This window comes from Dendropsophus ebraccatus, chromosome 13 (genome assembly GCF_027789765.1).
Source record: "Dendropsophus ebraccatus isolate aDenEbr1 chromosome 13, aDenEbr1.pat, whole genome shotgun sequence".
NCBI classification, from domain to species: domain Eukaryota; kingdom Metazoa; phylum Chordata; class Amphibia; order Anura; family Hylidae; genus Dendropsophus; species Dendropsophus ebraccatus.
The window spans coordinates 21,638,024-21,653,508 of NC_091466.1; positions in this window are offsets into that span (position 1 = coordinate 21,638,024).

The window sequence follows — 15,485 nt, forward strand, 5'->3', positions numbered from 1 at the left end:
CGCTACCCCTGGTTTGGTTGCTAGTGACAGCAGGGGAGGCGAGGCAGGAGCAGTAGGCAAAAGATGGTGCTGGCAGAGGTTTGTAGGCGTAGCCGCAGGTGACAGGCTGAACACAGGAGCGATAGTGTGACAGAGGAGCAGGAACCAGGAAACAAGGACTGGGGACCAGGTAGGGGACAGGAATCAGGAACAACAACTAGGGACCAGGTAGCGGACATTAATCAGGAACAACAGGGGGCTGGGCCAAACACTATGGGAAGCATGTAGAGGCTCCAACACCTGGAAGGGGGCAGGGCTGGAACTTATAGGGGAGTGATTGACATTCAAGCCAATTAGGAGCGCACTGCCCCTTTATATCTGAGACAGCCGGTGCGCGCCCTAGGAGGCGGGGACGCGCGCGCTGGCCGGCACAGCGACGGGCAGGAGCGCGGTGAGGTGAGGCGCCCCCCCGGGGCCGAAGCAACAGCAGCGCCGGGTCCCTGCATATGGACACTGGCTGCTGCAGACGTGGGAGAGAGGGTGCGGCGGCGGTCTGGAGCACGGGTGGCCCTAACAGGTTTGAAATACTCTGAGGTAATCTTACCTGTCTTGGTCCCTCTCGGTCTTCTGGTCCTGTGTGGCTGCTGTGCCCGCCTCCCTCTTCTCTCTGGTCTGGGGGGTGGTGGTGGTGATGATGAGGTTGATGGTTGCTCTTCACTGGAAGGGGGCGGGAGACAGAGGAGGCGCTGGACAGGGGGCCACATGGGACGCAGAGAACGCTGGACAGGGGTTGGTGATGCAGAGGACACTGGATGAGGCAGGGGTCGAAGTGGATGCAGAGGAAGCTGGACAGGGGTGGGTGATGTAGGGGACGCAGGGGAGAAAAGAAAAAATGATTTTTTCACTAACAAAATCTCCTTCCCTTAAAAAGTCAGAATCACCCCCTTTTCCCATTTTATAAATATAAATAAACAAACATGTTTGGTATTACCGCATGCATAATCACCCGAACTATTGAATTATCACATTCCTGATCTCGCACAGTAAACTGCATAAGCGCAAATGAAAATTACAAAGTGCAAAATTGTGCATTTTTGGTCATATCAAATCTAGAAAAATTATAATAAAAAGCGATCAAGAAATCGCATATGCACAAAAAAAAAAAAAAAAAAAAAAAAAAGGTACAAATAGAAAGTACAGATCATGGCCCCAAAAAAAATGACACCTCACACAGCCCCACTGACCAAATGATAAAAGCACTATAAGAATGGTAATAGAGCGATTTTAAGGAACATATTCTTTTTAAAAGATTTCATTTTTTTAAGGAACATGTTTACCTAGTGGGAACAGCGTAAAAACAGTCTCCCCCCCCCCCCCCCAATAATTATGTCTGGCGTTGCAAAGTTATATTAGTTGTGCAAAAAAAAAGCGCTCATCTAGGTCTTTAGGTGGAAAAATGTGCCTTATATACACAAGGAGGAAAAAACGAAAGTGCAAAAATGAAAACTGGCTGTGTCCCCTAAGGAGAGAGTGAGATGAGGAACCAAAACCAGACAAAAAAAAGAAAAAAGGAGTTGAGTTACAGCTACATGACCAGGCTATCTCCTCTGATGTCACCACTTACCTTTCTGATCTCTAAATAGCACTCTGAATAGCTCCCCCACTGTGTAATCCTTTGTTCTCTGCTGCTGACTAATCTCTCTCCTCACCCTCCCTTCTCCATAGCACAGACAGGATCCGACTAATATAAAAAAAAAAAAAAAAAAAAAAACAGTTGAGATTTCCTAATTCTGAGCAGTGGATGACAGAAAGGAGAGGAGGGGGGGACTTAGGAAAAGGCTTTTACATGCAGATTATGGCATATTTGCCTAATAAACCCAATTACAAAGTTTCTTAAAATTGCCTGTACTATTATTATTTATATTATAATATACTGATTTCTGAAAAAAAAAAAAATAAATAAAATAAAACGACAGTGACACGTTAAAGGTAAAAGAAAGGCCTTTATGCATTTTGAGATTGTCTGATACTTTTGTGATACGTGTGAGAACAGCCTCAGTTATTATTACAGCGCCAACAACTATAAATGGTCAGGTGTATCTAAGGGAAATTATAAAGGAGATGAGACCCAACTGACACATTGTTCTGTTACTGGAGCATATGATACAGATACGGAGGGATCAGGGAAAGGATTTGGAAGTAAACTGCCCAGGTATGGAAACTAGAATGTCGCATAATGAATAGAGATTTATTTCCATTGAACATTGTTTGATTTTTTTTTTTTAATGCAGAAACAAATGAGCTGAGACTTGTGAATGCTGCTAGTCGATGTGCTGGAAGAGTGGAGATTTATCATGCAGGAAGATGGGGGACTATCTGTGATAACTACTGGGATAAAGCAGATGCAGATGTGGTCTGTAAGCAGCTGGGTTGTGGTCCTGCTGTCACAGCTACAACAGAAGCCTATTATGGGAGAGGAACTGGGGACATCTGGCTGGATAATGTACAATGTAGAGGAAATGAAGCAAATATAAAGAGCTGTGTAGCGAACAAGATTGCTGTCAATTACTGTGGTCATCATCATGATGCAGGTGTAATATGTTCAGGTAAGAAATCCACACTGTCTTAATACATATTATATATATAAAACCTTTCCTAATTGAGAGTTATTTCTTCTCTTTGCATTCTAAAAGCCACCAACAAAATCATGGACATTTAACTGTCTTACCTTTCCTTTAAATGACGGCTGCTGGTATATTATTGTAGTTTGGGGTTACTTATTGCCCTTTGGGTGTGGCTTAATTGAAAAGCCCATTGACTTTTATAGTAAAAACAGAGAAAGAATGGTGACAAAAGAAAAACTGTGAACAACTAATAAAAAACGTCTGCTGTTTGGAAATGATGTCCGAAAATAATGAACATTATGAAAATAATGAACATGAATTATTTTGATGTCCATGGCAATAACATCTGTTATTCAATACAGTGTGTATATTGGACGTCCGTTTTCACTTGACTGCAATGCATTGCATTGCAGTCAGATAAATCACAGCAAAAATTTACGTTATTTTAAATAGCAAAATCAGCCGCCTTTTCTCTATTTTTGATGTTGTGTGAACATGGCCTTACACTTTAAGAGGTTAAACAGTTGGAGAAAATTAGTTTTGTTGTCCATTTAGTGTTTCTTACAATGCAATCTGGGGTTTCTGGGGGCTTTCTATCATTTTTGTTTTTAAGAAATAAAAGAGATATGCATATTAACTAGTAATGAGCTCGTTACTCGAACGAGCATCTCGTGATACTCGAGAAAATGGCATCATCCTTTTCCTGCAAGTTTGGGCGCAATTTCTCAGCCAATAAACATGCAGGAGGCTCGTTCTTACAACGTGCAATGGCGTGGGACCAATACATGTCGATAGCAGTGATTGGTTGGCCAGATCAGATGACCCGGGAAGAATCTGGGCTGGCGGTTCTCAGCTCACATGCATGCTGGAAGAGATTAGGGACAGAGCTGCTGATTATTAGGGAGAGCGTTAGGGAAGGAACTAGCGTTCCTGCAGGCACGGATACTTGACAAAGAACCCAACAGCCCTTGTAAGGGCTTAAGTTTTTTTTTTTTTTTGGAGTACACCAAACTGCTGGTTGGGACTTGCAGTTCAGGTACCACAATATTAGCTGCACACTGTGGTGATCGACTGCTACCAGAAAACAGTGTAACAAAGGAAATTAGCGTTCCTGTAGGAAGGGATATTAGAACACAACAGCCCTTGTAAGGGCTTAAAATTATTTGGTTTGGAGTACTCCAGGCTACTGGCTGGGACTTGTAGTGCAGCTACCACGATCTTAGCTGCACACTGTGGTGATAGACTGCTGGCAGAGAGTGTTAGGTAGGGAATTACCGTTCCTGTAGGCAGGGATACTAGACAAAGAACACAACCCTTGTAAGGGCTTAAAATTTTAATTTTTTTGGAGTAATACAGGCTGCTGGCTGGGACTTGCAGTGCAGCTACCATGATATTAGCTGCACACCGTGGTGCTGGCAGAATGGAGACAGCAGGTGGTTCATACAGACTCCAAAGAAGTCATCAATACTATATTTTTTTTGTGGTTGGTGCTGCTGCTGTTGGTGTACATTGTACTGCTGTGATTTGTAGTACAGCTGCATAGAACCTCACTGTTCGTTGTCCTGTTTAAGAGGTGGCATACACCATAAAGCACTACATACACACAGACAAGTGTGTGGATAAGCCTAGTGAAGACAGTGGACAGTGGGAGGCAAGTTCAGCCACAGGACTGGTTGAAAGAGGAAAAAGGGGAGGACAGAGGCAGAAGCAGGGCCAGAGCAAGTAGATCAGCAACTGTCAAACTCCCGTGTCCAGGCCTAGATGCTTGCAAGTCTGGAGTTTCTTTAAAGAAACTGCGGATGACCAAAGGACTGAAGTGTGCAACCTGTGCCACGCCAACATCAGCAAGGGAGCCACCACTACCAGCTTAACCACTACCAGCATGCATAGGCATTAGTGATGAGCGAGTACTAAAATGCTCGGGTGCTCGTTACTCGAGACGAATATCTCCCGATATTAGAGTGCTTGTTTCGAGTAACGAACCCCATTGAAGTCAATGGGAAACTCGAGCATTTTTGCAGGGGACCCAAGTTCGCTAGAGGGAAGGTCGAGTGAAAACCTGTCAAATCTCAGAAAATGATGGAAATGCAAAACAAATGGACAGAAAACAGAGGTAGGCATATCAACCACCCAAAAACTCAGCCTTACACAGCATGGCAATGAGAACACAGAGAACCATTAAAACAGAGGTAGCATGTGATACACCACCCAAAAAATTTGCCTGACAGCATGGCGGTGGGACACAGAGAACCATTAAAAACAAAGGTAGCATATGAACCACCCCAAAATTTGGCTTCACACAGCATGGGGGTGAAGACAGAGTGACCAAGGTAGAAGCAGTAGCCAGTGAGCCTTCCAAAAATTAGGCCAGACACAGCATGGCAGCGAGCACACAGAGAACCATTAAAAGTGAGTGAGGAAACAAGTGAGCATCCCAAAAAAAATTGGATTGAGGCCAGGGGCTGGGATTAAGGATGAGCGAACTTTTGAAGAGTTCGGTTGGGTTCGATCCGGCGAACTTTCGTGAATTTTGGATCCGTCCGAACCGAAAACGAACCTTGCTCTAATGGCTGAATAATTGTAGCTACAATAGTGGGAGTGTGATAGGGTATAGTTTCGTTTAGTTGCAGTTGCTATTACAATAAAAAAAGTGGGAAAATAAAATTTCCAAAAATAATTAGAAAAATAAATATATAATAATAATAATAATAATAATAATAATAATAATAATAATAATAATAATAATAATAATAATAATAATAAAATATAGTGAATAAAAAAGTGCCAAAATAGTGAAAAAAAATATTGGGAAAAAAAGTTAACAAGGAGGATGCGGCAGCACTTGATTGCACGCAGGCCAGTATTGTTGAGAAGAGACAAGTTGAGCAGCAGGACTAGAGGCTACTTGAGGAAGATGAGGCAGCAGTTGATCGATTCCAGGCCAGGATTATCAAGGAGAGGCTACTTGATGAGGAGCAGGCAGCAGTTGATCGATTCCAGGCCAGTATTATTAAAAAGAGACTACTAGAAGAGCAGGAGGAGGCAGAAGTTGATTGATTCCAGGCCAGTATTATTGAGGGCAGGCTACTTGAGGAGGATGAGGCAGCAGTTGATCGATTCCAGGCCAGGATTATTAAAAACAGACTACTTCAGGAGCAGGAGGCAGCAGTTGATCGATTCCAGGCCAGTATAATTAAAAAGAGACTACTAGAAGAGCAGGAGGAGGCAGCAGTTGATTGATTCCAGGCCAGTATTATTGAGGGCAGGCTACTTGAGGAGGATGAGGCAGCAGTTGATCGATTCCAGGCCAGGGTTATTAAAAACAGACTACTTCAGGAGCAGGAGGCAGCAGTTGATCGATTCCAGGCCAGTCTTATCGAGGAGAGGCTACTTGAGGAGGATGAGGCAGCAGTTGATTATATGCCCCCCGAAGATGCAGTTTTGAGAACCATTGGGCCCCTGCAACCTGGTTTAGAAGGTCTGGGATGATAGGAAGTGCATACTGGTTCTTTACCGTGATCTTATTTAGCTTGCCGTAGTCTATGCAAGGCCTGAGTCTACCATTTTTCTTTTCTACGAAAAAGAAACCTGCCCCTGTTGGTGACTCAGATGGTCTAATGTGCCCCTTTGCTAGACTCTCGTGTATGTATTCTTTTAAAGACTCTCTCTATGGTACTGTGAGGTTATAGATTCGACCTTTGGGTAACTTAGCGTTAGGTAACAATTCAATTTTACAATCCCATTTACGATGTGGAGGTAAAATCTCAAACAACTGTTTAGAAAATACATCAGAGAAATCAGCAATGTATTCAGGTAATTGACCGTTAACACAAACCGAGGTATTCAAACTGAGAGGTTTTATGTGACCGGCACAGTGAGGACCCCATTTTATCAGATCTAAAGTCTCCCAATCGATAACGGGATTGTGCTCCCTTAACCATGGCAGGCCTAGTATTATATCCACTGACAAATTCTTCATTACCAAAAATGAAAAGGTTTCAGAATGCAAAACTCCTACCGTGAGGTTCAGCTTGGGAGTAGAGAATTCCACTTGACCTGCATGCAGAGGGATGGAGTCAACCCCTGTGACCTGAATAGAAGGGGAAACGGTAAAAAAGAATTCACAATCTTAGTAGCAAAATCAAAATTTAATAAATTGGCCGCAGCCCCAGAATCAATAAATGCTAGCCCTGTACAAGAGAGCGAGAGATACTCTAGAGTACAGGGGAGCAACATTTTAGTTACTTCAGGGAGTACCTGATCTCTTAAACAGTCCTCCCATAAACTGTCTAGGAGTGTGAGTTTTCTTGCTGTGACTTCTTTTTATTAATGGGGACAGGTAGCTACCCCGTGACCAGAATTCCCACAATACAGGCATCGATTATTTTGAAAACGAAAATCCCTCCGCTCCTGAAGAGTCATAGTATCTAGCTCCATGGGTTCAGCTGGAGGCCTTCAAAAAAGCCTTCAAAGTCTGTCAGGGGGGGGGGGGGGAGTCTGAGGGCAGAGAGAACGCCCAGTTTTAGGGATCCCCTCTAAGTCTGGGAATGACTATTCCTACCTTCTGAGCCTCTGAGCCAGAAGAGCGAGGACGAAGGTCAAAGTATAACTTGCAACCTTTCCGGGAAAAAAAATAAAAATAAATAAATAAAAATCGGGCAAGGTAGCATGTGGTTCAGAGACAGTGACGGGAAGGACTAAAACTTGGGAGGGTGCCACACTCTGCTCCTGATGCTGTAAGCGAGCTGACAGATCCTGTACCAGGGAGGTAAAGGCATCAATCTGACCCGCCATTGCAGACATCTTATCCATTGGAGGAAAAAACATTGCTGGTCTTATATAAGAGTCAGCGTTTTTGTGGGCCAGTGTATCTGTCAAATAAAATACAAGGGGACAGCGCTCCATAGCGAGGATCAAAGGTATAAAAGACAGGGAGGAAACAGCGTGTACGGAGACCCTCACCTGGTGGGGTTGTGCTATAGAGGCACAACACTCATCAAGGCATGTGTAAAGGACCGCAGCCACTCCCGCTATCCCAAGGGAATGATATACATAAAAACCTCCAACACCACGAATCACGGATCAAGGGGCGCAGGTCCAGAAAGAAAGGATGAAAGTGACGTGTAAAATAAATTTAATGAGTCTCATTAAATTTATTTTACATGTCACTTTCATCCTTTCTTTCTGGACCTGCGCCCCTTGATCCGTGATTTGTGGTGTTGGAGGTTTTTAAGTGTATCTGTCAGGGAGTCCTGGGGTCCGGGAAGATGGAAGTCCCTTGTCTAGACCCGCAACCCCTGTCCCTACCTGCATGCCCCCCTAGGCTAACCCCTAGGGCAGCAACTGGGCGACAGTCCCTAACTTACCTAGGGATATGGGGAGGTAGACAGCACACACAGACAGGTATATACAAACAGGTCAGGCAGTCCGAGTCAGCAACAGGAGGTCACGTCAAAATCCGAATCAGCATACAAGGGGTTAACAGAGTCCGGTCCTAGGTCAAACACGAGAGGTAACGCAGTACAGAGGATGAGGCAAAAGTGAAGTCCAAGTCCAAGTGTCTAGCAGAACAATAAGATATGCTGGTGTAACTGGAGGCCAAACATACACTGGCAACTACAAGGTGTAATTCACCAGCTTAACTGCTACCAGAGCTCCCGCCCCGGCCTCTGATAGGAGCAAGGAGTCTGACAGCAGCATGAGACACCAATAGCAGCCAGGGAGCCCTCCCCTGTACTCAGACAGGAGCAAGCCTCAGGAGAATGCAAAACCTGAAGGCTTAACCACACGGGCACCAGAGAGGAGTCAGGAGAAGCATAAAGCCGGGTGTCAGCTCCCTGGCAGCAGAGCAAGAAGTGTGAACAGGTCAGAGAGAAATTGGGCGTCGGCTGATTCTTCTAGCCGAGTTCACACACACAGAACTCCAACATGATCGATTCCAGACCAGGATTATCAAGGAGAGGCTACTTGATGAGGAGCAGGCAGCAGTTGATCGATTCCAGGCCAGTATAATTAAAAAGAGACTACTAGAAGAGCAGGAGGAGGCAGCAGTTTATTAATTCCAGGCCAGTATTATCGAGGAGAGGCTACTTGAGGAGGATGAGGCAGCAGTTGATCGATTACAGGCCAGTATAATTAAAAAAACAGACTACTTGAGCAGCAGGAGGAGGCAGCGGTTGATTGCTTCAAGGCCAGTATTATCGAGGAGAGGCTACTTGAGGAGGAGGCAGCAGCAGTTTATCTATTCTAGGCCAGGATTATGGAGGAGAGGCTAATTGAGGACGAGGAGGCAGCAGCTGATCGATTCCAGCCCAGTATAATTAAAAACAGACTACTTGAGCAGCTGGAGGAGGCAGCAGCTGATCAATTCCAGGCCAGTATTATTGAGGAGTGGCTACTTGAGGAGGAGGAGGCAGCATTTGATTGATTCCATGTCAGTATTATTTAAAAACAGACCAGTTGAGGACCAGGAGAAGGCAGCAGTTGATCAATTTCAGGCCAGTATTATTGAGGAGTGGCTACTTGAGGAGGAGGAGGCAGCATTTGATTGATTCCATGTCAGTATTATTTAAAAACAGACCAGTTGAGGACCAGGAGAAGGCAGCAGTTGATGGCTCTCAGGCTAGTATTGTTACAAACAGACAAGTTTAGAAGGCAGTTTCCACCCAGAATGTTTCCAAATAGACAATTGACTGTGGGGGCATTAGTAGGAGTAGTATTCTTTTGGACCCAGAAGGACCTACTACAGACATCTAAAGTTTGAAGCTAAGGACATGCATGTGTGTAAAAATCATTCTTTAAACATGACAACATGTTAATGTAGAGTTCAGCACAGGACAGTCAACGTTAAAAAACATGCCCTCTAACATTACACCTAGTCTAGCAGGATACGGATACGGTAAAAGAGACAGAGAACCTCACCTTCAGAATGCATGAGGTGAAGAAAGGACATTTAAAAAGGTACACAGATTCAAGAAGGCTTTACCCCAGTTCCATTATCCAAATATTAGTGTCCAATTTTCATTAAATTGACACCTCACTGGCACTTGCTTTACAAATTGACGCAACTACTCTGGTGTCAAACCTGTTGAATCTGGACCTATGGCTGTTGGCGATACACACATATATATTTTTTTTTCTTAACAACAGTTTGATGTCCTAACCGGGTGTAGCGTCCAGTACAATGGATGTATGCTTTTGTGTTTTTTTTTAAGTGCTGTCACCAGCTGGCTTAAAGGACGGTCGGAAATTCAAACAGTGACAGCTCAGGAGGGATGAGAAGTATAAAAGCTATATTTCTGATTGTTTTTTGTGTTTTTTTCCTTAGCGCAGGAGTTGTCCTTTAAAAGTGAGTGAGGAAGCAAGTGAGCCTCCCAAAAATTAGGCCAGACACTGCATGGCAGTGAGCACACAGAAAACAATTAAAAGTGAGTGAGGAAGCAAGTCATCCTCTTAAAAATTAGGCCAGACACAACATGGCAGTGATCACATAGAGAACCATTAAAAGTGAGTGAGAAAGCAAGTCATCCTCCTAAAAATTAGGCCAGACAGCATGGCAGTGAGCACACAAAAAAAATTTAAAAGTGAGTGAGGAAGGAAGTGAGCCTCCCAAAAAATTGGAGTGAGGCCAGGGGCTGGGATTTATAGTGGACACAAACCTAAGTGCTGACAGCTAACTGGCTAGGCCAGCTGTCATTCACCATCAAGGGTACACCTGATGCCAATCGACCGGGGTGGTGAGGCCCTGGCCGCAGCTACACAAAAAAAAAAAAAAAGAAGGATAAACACAGCTGGCTGGTTGCCCGGGACGCGATCGGCGGGCCCCCAGCAACCAGTCCCGCTCCTCCGCAGACGTAGTGACTTCAGAGCATGGCAGTCAGAAAACAGAGAACCATTACAAGTGAGTGAGGTAGCAAGTGAGCCTCCCAAAAATTAGGCCAGACACAGCATGGCGGAAGAAGATTTAGCTGTTGGCTGAGAACTGAAGTAGGAGGAGGAGCTACCAAGAATCTTCATGTTGAGCTGCTTTCCCCGGGTGGACAGTTTAATTCAGGTAAAATCCAGCTGCATTGAAGACCCGCTCTGACAACAAGCTAGCGCAAGGCAGCCCAGCACCTCCAAGGCGTAAAACGCCAGTTCGGGCCATGTATCCAGTTTTGCAACCCAGTAATTGTATGTAGCAGAGTGATCAGGAAGGTATGGTCAGCAAGATACTCTCTCACCATCCTTCTAAAGGCCTCCCCTCTACTCTGTTTAGACTGGGGACGGTTGACAGTCTTTCTGGGGTGTCCTTAAACTGTCAAAGGCCTTGGAGAGTTTTCCCCTGCTCCTTGACAACCACCCTTTTGGACCACAGAACTACATCCTCTGGCGCTAGTGGTGTCAGATGGGAAGTATATTTTCAGCTTCTGCACCAGGGCCTGTTTATATTGGTTCACTCTCATACTGCGTTCCTCGGCAGGAAAGAGAGTGGCAAAGTTCTGTTTGTACCAAGGGTCCAGCAGGGTGAACACCCAGTAATCTGTGTTTTCAAAAAAGAATTTAATGCGAGGGTCACGGGAAAGACAGCCTAACATAAAGTCAGCCATGTGCAATGGGGTCCCAACACACAAGAACTCCCTCACCTCAATAGGCTCAATTTCCTCCTACTCCTTCTCCACCAATTCCTCTTCATCAGGCCATACATGCTCAAAAACTAAGGATTGAGCATGGGTACCCTTTTCAGTCGCAACAACAGTTTGCTCCTCTTCCTCCTCTTTATCCTCCTCATCCTCTACTCCATGGTGGCAAAGTCTTAGACTTCAGGCTGAGCAGGGAGGTTTGAAGCAGACACAGCAGTGGGATGGGGAGGCTGATGATGGCGGCATCTCCGCTGACCATCTGTGTTGACTCTTCAAAGGGGCCCAGTACCTGACAGATAGCAGACATCCACGTCCACTCCTCATTGTAAATTTGAGGTAGCTGACTGACCTGACTACTGCTTCTTACCGAGGTTGACATCTGGCATTCCACAATGGCTCTGCATTGCTGGTAATCCCTGGCTACCATCTGGAAGGCGGAATTCCACCTTGTGGGCACGTCGCACAGCAGTCTATGAGCAGGCAGTCGCAGGCGCCTTTGCACTGACATAAGGGCAGCAGCATCTGTGGTTGACTGTGCCGCACCTTAGTAATCAAGTCAGTGAATTTCGGGTACGTCTTAAGGAACCGCTGCACCACTAAGTTAAACACGTGGGCAGGGCCGGTTTTAGACAAAATGTGGCCCTGGGCAAAATTGAAGGTGGGGCCCCAATTGCTAAAACATTGTAGCAGCAATTTAAGGTCCCCATACACTTTACTTTTTTGTCAGCGGTTGGCGCGCTGCTCGAGGTGGGCTGATCTTCTGTGACCCTAAATAAGACCCATCTGTGCCCCATATAGTATGTAGGTCCCTCTGTGCCTCCATAGTACATATAGTCGGTATGCCTTTGTAGGTAATTCCCCTGGTAGTTACCTCCACCACCCAGTATGTAGTTTCCACCAATATAGGAGGCATCTCACTGTAGGTTATAGACCTGTTAGCTAGCGCCCCCCCCCCCCCCCCCCCCCCCCCTCCAGCACATACAGTAGAATCTCCCCTGATAGTTACCCCCCAGCAGATAGCATCTCCCCTGAAGTTAGCCAGGGCTGGGGCGATATGGGCAAAAAATAAAATCTCGCTTTTTCTTTTCTTGTTTTTTTTTTTTATTATTTATTTTTTGCTAGTTATGATGGGTGTAGTAGTATAGGCAAAGTGGATAAGGGGTGTAGTAACAGTAGAAGCATAGAAGATGAGGGATGTATTGTTAGATAAGGGGAGTAGCAGTTTTGGGGGAAGTAGTAGTATCAGGAGTGGGGGTAATAGTAGCAATGGTAGTGAGAGCAGTATTGGGGGTAGTAGTAGAGCATTGTTAAGAGTAGTATTGGGGGTAGTAGTAGTAGTGCAGTATTGTGGGTAGTAATAGAGCTGTATTGGGGGTACTAGTAGAGCAGTATTAGGAGTAGTATTAGGTGTAGTAGTAGAGCAGTATTGGGGTAGTAGTAAAGCAGTATTAGGAGTAGTATTGGGGGTTCTAGTAGAGTAGTATTAGGGGTAGTATTGAAGTAGTAATAGATCAGTATTAGGGGTAGAAGTACAGAAGTATTAGGAGTAGTAGAGCAGTATTGGGGGTAGTAGTAGAGCAGTATTGGGGCAGTATTGGGGCAGTATTAGGAGCAGTATTGGGGGTGGTAGTAGTAAGGCAGTATTGGGGGTAGTAGACCAGTATTGGGGTAGTAGTAGAGCAGTATTAGGAGTAGTATTGGGGGTAGTAGTAGAGCAGTATTGGGGTAGTAGTAGAGCAGTATTAGGAGTATTATTGGGGGTAGTAGTAGAGCAGTATTGTGGGTAGTATTGGGGTAGTAGTAAGGCAGTATTGGGGGTAGTAGTAGAGCAGTATTAGGAGTAGTATTGGGGGTGGTAGTAGTAGAGCAGTATTGGGGGTAGTAGTAGAGCAGTATTAAAAGTAGTATTGGGAGTAGTAGTAGAGCAGGGGAGAGATACGGAGGTATTGTATCATACAGAATCCCCTCCCCATATACTGTTCACTAGGCCCTGAATAGAGAAGGGGATCCTGTGTTATTCAGCACCTACCTTCATCATGTACTGCTTACTGCTCCGGGCCTGGTGCCCATAGGTACAGAGGGAGGAGGGCCCTGAGCAGTATATGGTGGAAGGGAAGACTGCATCAAACAAGATCCCCTGCCCCCTTCATGTATACTGTTCGCTAGGCTCTAAAGAGTATGTGGGGAGGGGGTAACTCTTTTATAAAGACCCCCTAGGCTCCGCCCACCAGTGACAGTAAGCAGCGCCCCTTGGTCACAAGTCCTGCCCCCAGCCTTCGCGACCCTTTACCCCCCAAACACCCCCCTCCTCCTTTTCTTTGCCCTGGCTTGCCGTTACTCCTCTTCTCTAGGGCACAGTAAGCCCTGCAGGAGGGGTGCTCCGTCTTCTCCCTCTTCTTCTGCGGTCCTAACAGCTCAGCACCTTCGATCTTAAGTGGAACAGGGGAGCTGCTTGTGCTGCTCTGCTTCCTGCTCCACTAATGAAGGAGCTAGGTGGCTCCAGGAGGATGGGGGCCCTGTGTAAGTGCCCAGTCCCCCCCCCTAACGCCGGCCCTTATTGAGAAGAGACAAGTTGAGGAGCAGAAGGAGGCAGCAGTTGATTGCGCTCAAGCCAGTATTTTTAAAGACAGATAAGTTGAGGAGCAGGAGGAGGCAGCAGTTGATTGCAGTGCGATGCCCTGGCCCCTGGGGGCCACTTCCGCAGTGCTGGTGTTATGAGCGGGCAACGACCGGGGCAGCTGCAGGGGTTATACTTGTCACGGTATAGGCCTGAGGGCAGCACAGCTGTAGGGCCGGTCTGAGGAATCTGCGGGTGATGATGGGCATGCGATTCTTCGCTGCACTTAGTCAGGGCACCAGTTAGTGGACACCAATGCCAGGGTTCAGTAACAGCGGTTTTATTATAGATGAGGTAACTAGTAGCAACAGTTCTGTCCGGATGCAACCGGGTATATAGCAGGCTTTGACAAATAAAGCAGGAGTGGTGCTGCATAGGCTGTGAGAATACGTGCCGGATGATGGGAGTAGGAGTATGAGAGGAATAGCAGTGCTGGGTGGATTAGCTTGAGAATAATACTTGCTGTGAATCCTTGCAGCGATGAGGAGAAATAACGGAATGACACCCAGATGAGAGAAAAGAATCCGGTCACTTGAGCAGGCAGATACAGCCGAAGACTGGTATATAGCAGCAGCCTTAGTCACTCTTCTGTGGGAGAGGACAGAACCACACAACCTCCTTGCTTGGAAGCAGGGGGAAGACTAACTTGTTAGGAGGAAGTGGCAGGTCACATGGTTGCTCCTGGCCAGAGCTAGTCGGCCATTGGAGGAACCATGGTTACAGGTCACGTGATCAACAGCCTTGCATACCACTGTACAATGTAATAGTACATAGGAATACATGAGAATACACATGAGAATGCACATTACCAGAGAATACTAGGGGAAAACCAGCAGCAGTTGCAGTGCAAACACTTACCAGAACAGGCATTGACACAGCAAGAGAAATTGCCATAATAGGAGTAGTAGTCTGCATGTTCTGGGACACTGCATACCTCCCTAGCAAATTTGAGCCGACCTCGGCGAATCTAGAAGGCAGTAAACATGAATAGACTGGACAATCAAACAACAGGAATGAATTACGAGAGTGAGTGTGATGAGGTGTGTGTTTCCCACGCCCAAGGCACAGGTGAGAAGAGAGAGAATGAGAAACCCTAGTGGCAGGACTTCACCTAGGGGTGCCTAACGTACTTTGGCGACCAGGTAGCTAGTGCGTGAACCATCTGACATGTAAGCCAGGACAACTTAACTGCTGGCGGGTGACCCTCAATATTCCAGCCAGTTAGACAGTAGGTTTTCTGTTAAATGTGTTACCCTACTGGAAAAGAACTGTGAAGACCTGTGTACTACCTTGGCGTGTCTGAGTAGTGTCTTGGATACCTGGAAGAGAAAAGAACAAAATAATAAAAGCAAACATACATGGGGAGCTCCCTTTCATACCACTCAATCACACACACAAGCACTCCACAGGCCAAACACACGAAAAGGTATCCAAGGTGCGATATGTATGGACAAGTGTGAAGGTTAGGCATGACTATGTGTGATAACTACTGTGTTGGGACAAGACAGAGGCGAACAAATACTGGAAACAAAAGGAAGGGAAACACAACAGACAACAAATACTGCGAGGTCTTGAAGAGAACTGGCTCACATGAATCTGAATGAAAATCTGAGAGAAATCTGCACACGAACTGGCTCAACTAAA